This window comes from Elgaria multicarinata, chromosome 3, assembly GCF_023053635.1.
Source record: "Elgaria multicarinata webbii isolate HBS135686 ecotype San Diego chromosome 3, rElgMul1.1.pri, whole genome shotgun sequence".
NCBI lineage: Eukaryota > Metazoa > Chordata > Lepidosauria > Squamata > Anguidae > Elgaria > Elgaria multicarinata.
In genome coordinates, this window is record NC_086173.1 from 126737050 (window position 1) to 126743049 (window position 6000).

Consider the following 6000-nt stretch of genomic DNA (forward strand, 5'->3'; position numbering starts at 1 on the left):
CCTCTCCTTCGTCGCCCTCCGCCCCCCTCACCCTCTCCTTCGTCGCCCTCCGCCCCCTCACCGTCTCCTTCGTCGCCCTCCGCCCCCCCTCGCCGTCTCCTTCGTCGCCCTCCGCCCCCTCACCCTCTCCTTCGTCGCCCTCCGCCCCCCTCACCCTCTCCTTCGTCGCCCTCCGCCCCCCCTCACCATCTCCTTCGTCGCCCTCCGCCCCCCCTCACCCTCTCCTTCGTCGCCCTCCGCCCCCCCTCACCCTCTCCTTCGTCGCCCTCCGCCCCCCTCACCCTCTCCTTCGTCGCCCTCCGCCCCCTCACCATCTCCTTCGTCACCCTCCGCCCCCCCTCACCATCTCCTTCGTCGCCCTCCGCCCCCCCTCACCATCTCCTTCGTCGCCCTCCGCCCCCCCTCACCATCTCCTTCGTCGCCCTCTGCCCCTCCTCGCTGTCTCCTTCGTCGCCCTCTGCCATCCCCTCACCATCTCCTTTATCGCCCTCTGCCATCTCCCCCCCCCGGATCACCCACCCCCTGGCACGATGGGCACAGCGCTCATATGAGCGCTGTGCCAGGTCCGTGGCTTTTCGCGGCTACTCGCGAGTAAGCGAGTAGCCGCAAAAAGCCACAGACCTTCCCACACGTTTCGCAGCTCCGGCCTGAGGCCGGGGCTGCGAAAAAGGCGCGCCATAAGCGACTTTGCTTATGGCGCATTGGAGGAGGCCTCACTGCGGCCTGGGCCCGGATTCCCCTGTGCGTCATCTGGACGCACAGCAGGGAAACCGGGTCTCAAGGCGCGCTAAGACCTCGTCTAGGAAGGCCCTAAGTCTCAAGAAGACTCCTTCTCACAGTCTTGAAACTACTTCTAAGCCTCCACTTGCTCAGCTAATTTCCTCAAAACTAGCTTGTGCATTTGAATCTGTTCTAAACCTCAAATGTGTCATTGCGGTGTTATCCTCTTCAGTAGTGTGGACTTCTCTGAGTAGGAACTTAAAGCTTAGCCACAGATGCTCCATTGACAAATTCTAAAGATTCCTTATAAACGAGTGTGTAGGTCTCATTCGAACGTGTGCAAATTTGTACACAGGTCTAATGAGAGCACATCACATAACAGTTAGCTTTCACTTTATATAATGATGATTTTAAAGTAAACAATAAGATTTCCAATTCATGGTTTAAATAAGAAATGTATATAGGGAAGAGATTAGCCGTATAAATATATGACATATATTAAGCAAAATTGTATTAGAATGGTAAAGCAGTCATTCCCAAAGTGTGTGCCAACCAAGTGTGATTTGAGAGGACCTCAATGTATGACAGGAAATATATTTATTAAGTGATCCTGAGTCTCTGCTCTTAAGAGTGCCCCCCTTTCGATTTGAAGCTATTACCTCTTCCTTTTCCCCCTTAAAAAGCATTCTGCAAAGAACTCCCCTAAGAGCCAGGCAGCTTCATGACACTCATTTTGTGGTGACCTTCAAGACAGACTGTAAATTAACCACTATCCTTGCACCATGTTTCAGTTTGCCCCTGAATGGGCACTGGGACCTGGCCTAAGGATCTCTGAGGAAACATACTTTCATAACAAATGGTTCTGTCAAGCAGCAGTTTAAGTTTGTACTCACAAATGCAGACGTAAAACAAGACATCATGAATAGATGATACACCATAGACAAACTATTACGAGGTTAAATAAACCACCTTTTGCTGTCAGGAATTATCCAGGACTCCTTATGATAATTGCCCAAACATCTTTCTGCAGCATATTTCATGTGATCCTTGCAATTATCATATATAGGAGGTTTGAACACATTAATCACAGCTACAGTTGGACATCTGTCTTAGGGCCTATACTAGACAATAACTGGGTTCGCATGATTGGCAGGCAGTTAGCAAGCCATGGTAAATTGTTAAATATGCTGGGCATGCCAGTCACATGACAGGGGAATTTCCATAATTATCCAGCTTATTGTGTGTTGTGAACCTAGACGGGTGACTTGTAATGGGTAACAAGCTTTCCAGAACCCAAGGGTTGTTGTAGAGTTCTGGATGGCTTGTTACTCATGGCAACAAGCCACCTTGGCCATGTTCATAGGACACAACAAGCCAAGCAGCTGAAAGATTTTATGCAAACCCTCCCAGTATGTTTATGCAGTGTAGTTAACAGGGCCACTATGGCTTGTTAACTGCCTGCCGATCATACGAACTTGGTCAATATGTCCTCCCAGGACACTCCTGTTAGAGCCTGGAGCAGGTGTTTGTGGCATGCCTTGTAAGCTTCAAAACAAACCATGTCGCATTGTGCCTTGTCTTCCTGAAGATCCTTCATGCTATTTGAATGTTCATTTTCGGGGGTGTATTTATCTGCAACTTCTATTAATAAACATTTCCATACATTATCATCTCACTTTTCTCTCACTTCAGCTTATCCTTTTCCTGTGTATTTTTTAAAAAGTGGTTGCAATTATTGATGTGTTATATTTGTATCCTGGCGTTCCTCTAGGGAACATAGGATGGCATATATGGGTCTGTCTAATTTTATTCTCACAGCTATCAGGCTAAGAAAGGCTGGTCTACACCATACACATACTTGGCCTTCAATCTACCTTGTGTGGCAGAAAAGTAGAAGGGTGCATGACATCATTGTGTACAAGGCTTTACAAACATTGGCTTGTGTCCAGTGGGTTGTATCTAACTTAAGTTAGGGCCGGCTTACGCCGGCAGGGAGGCGGGGCCAAGGCGCGCTAACGTTAGCGCGCCTCCCCCACGCTTCCAGACGGCGGAGCTGCAAGGAGGATGCAAGCCCTGTGGCGTCCGCCATTTTTTTTTGTTTGTTTAAAGGTGGCCCGAAGACTCTGGGAAGGTAAGTGGCTTTTTTATTTTATTTTTAAAACGGGGGGGGGGGGGGGCGAAGGATGGGAGGGTGGGTGGCACGGGGGGAGGGCGGGTGCGATCGCGCCGCCACCCGCCCGAGCAAGCAGCCGAGCGGCGCTTGCCCGGGCAATGCCCGGGATGGGGCGGCATTGCCCGGGCAAGCGCTGCTCGGCTGCTTGCTCAGGTGGCAAGCGGCGCAATCGCACCCGCCCTCCCCCCGTGCCACCCACCCTCCCATCCTTCGCCCTCCCATCTCTTCCCCCCCCCCCGCTGATGGGCACAGCGCTCCTATGAGCGCTGTGCCAGGTCCGCGGCTTTTTGCGGCTCCTCGTGAGTATGCGAGGAGCCGCGAAAAGCTGCGGAAGTCTCCACACTTCCCCCAGCCCTGGCCTGAGGCCGGAGCTGGGGAAAAAGCGCACCATAAGCAACTTAGCTTATGGCGCGCTAGACCAGGCCTCACTACGGCCTGCCGCTGGATTCCCCTGTGCGTCATCTGGACGCACAGCAGGGAAACCGGGTTGGAAGGCACGCTAAGGCCTGGTCTAGCAAGGCCCTTAGTCTGTCTTAAGTCCCAGTCATTTCAATGGGTCTACTCTAAGTAGGACTAACTTTGGATACAATCCAGGGGTCTAGTACATGCAAATCTTTCACCTCAAAAAAGAGGGGGGGGAGAGATTGCATGAACTGGGTCGCCAAACATACATGAAGCCTTACAACAAATGCATGATGGAGGGGTGTATGCCCATCTGATCCTTGGAGAAATGATGACTGCATGAACCAGCCAACTGACTCAATCAGTATCATTCAGTGAGATTCATGACTGAATTGGGATTTGAACATGAGTTTTCCATATCCAAACCAAACACTGCAGCCACTGCATTATACTGGCTTTCAAATAGAGCTGAATATCTATGAATATGCCAAAAGGCCTCATTGTTTCTTTGTGCCATTAACTTGACATACCTCAACAACACAAACAGGATGTACTTAACTTTTAAGGGGTGATGCTAACAAATCGAAAATGATCATGATAAATACTCAGCCAAGTACTTTTATCTGTTCAGGCTAAAGAAGCTACATTAGACAGCTTTTAGACATTTCTAGTTGTTGATGGCCAGGTCAGTATCACGTAGGACTAAAATGGAGGTCTCCTATTTAGCAGCTCTTATTTGGCATTACTTATTGGCCTCTTTTTGGCAATCTCTTCTAATGTTGTTAGTGCTTGATGCCTTTTCTGTTAATTTTTACATTTAGTTTTAGTATATTTCTAGGATATCTATTAGGTACTAGGCACATGGAATTCCCAGTATGAAAGTGATGCTTATTACTCTCACATCATGAGATTTATTTCATTTCTGAGGTACTGAAAAATATGGATGCTCATTCCTTCTGGAAAACTAATAAACATCATTATACGTAACTAGAAGCCATTGCATCTTATTAAATTCAACTCAAACATAATATAAACCAATTTTCCAGCCTATTGAGTCAGAGTGGAGTCACTTTCTTCTGCGCATAGATATTCAGGGACTGATTGACCACAAAACACAGCTACTGAGTTACATAGCAGAGTGAGTCTGTTCCAGTGGTTAGACCACACATGGCTTAGTATTTGATTTTGCTCTCGCCTTCTGCTACTTTATGTTACCACTTACTGGTTATGTTCTTTATTTTCTCCCCTGTGACATGATGATCTAATATTGTAAAGGTGTATGGAAACATGGCCAGGGCACAAGTGCAGAGTAATTGTCTTTCCCTTTTTGGCCCAACTCCTGGAAAATGTCCTTGCTTCCTCAAGTCCTGTACTGTAGTTCAGTTGTATTCAGGCAGTAGATGTGCCAATTGTTTCCCATTTGTTTCTACATTCCTTTGGTATAGCAATATTGGCCCTTGGCCAAGGCTGTTTCTTTTTCTTATTCTCCTTGACCTCTTATTATAGGAATGAGGAACCTCTGGCTGATGGGCGAAATGTGGATCTCCAGGCCTCTCAATCTGGACTTCTGGACTATCCATAGGCCACTCCCCTTTCTCCAGGCCACACCTCCTCACCAGCACTACTCCAGGTTATTGATATAGTATACCTATGTACACTAGGTGTTGGGGAACATGGGTGGGAGCGTGCATTGCGCTAATGTCCTGCTTGTGAGTTTCCAGTGGGCAGTTGGTTGGCCACTGTGTGGACAGAATGCTGGGCTAGATGGACCCTTGGACTGATCCAGCAACACTCTTCATATATTCTTACATTCTTATAATATTATTTACTCTTTCATGTTTTGTCTCTCAACTTCAAAGTTTACAAATAAATCAAAATAATAATCATAGCAAGTTGTTGCCATCAGTACTGTATGGCATTTCTCCACCTGAGTCTTCCAGAAATGCAGAAGGTAGGGGCAGATGGGATGGAGATCTGCTGTTCTTATTGTTAATACTACTATCTATAAATTGTATTTCTGCCCTACATAGGCACTCAAGGAGACGTACGAAACAAAACATTAAAACAATCCTCCAATAACTCAGTAACCTGACCCCACACTATTTAATAGTTTATAGGTAAGAATTGCCCCTCAAGTGAATTAGAAGCCAATGAAATTGATACTGGACCGGTGCAACAGCATTTTGCACAACTCCTGGGCACAGCAGTAATTTCAACATCCGGGAGCAATGCCAGATCCAGAAGCACTCAAAAACTGTGAACCTGAATCTTCAGGGGGAGTGCAACCCCATCCAAAACAGGCTCTACTCACACAATTTCAGTCTATTGACCATCACAATATTTCTCTTGTCTGGATTGAGTATTGTTGTGGCCCAAAACATTACAAAGACACTTCCTATGGTCCAACACATGTTTTATTGATAGAAAAGAAGCATTTTATGTTGCAATGGGAGAAGACATTACCTTTTGCCAAGGAAATTCTTCTCTGAGGATTTCTGGGTGTGTCAGCTTTTTATTAGTCAATTCAACAGAAGAAATAGAGCATGTGCAGAGAGTGTGTTTACAAAAAATGGAAATCTCTAGCTGACCATCACTTTCCTGTCTGTCTTGTTACCAAGGTGACCAGGACAGGAGGGTAAGTTACCGTACCACAAGCTCTTATTTCCCAGATGTGAGATACCAGTTTCTGTATGTGGGGTTTTGTG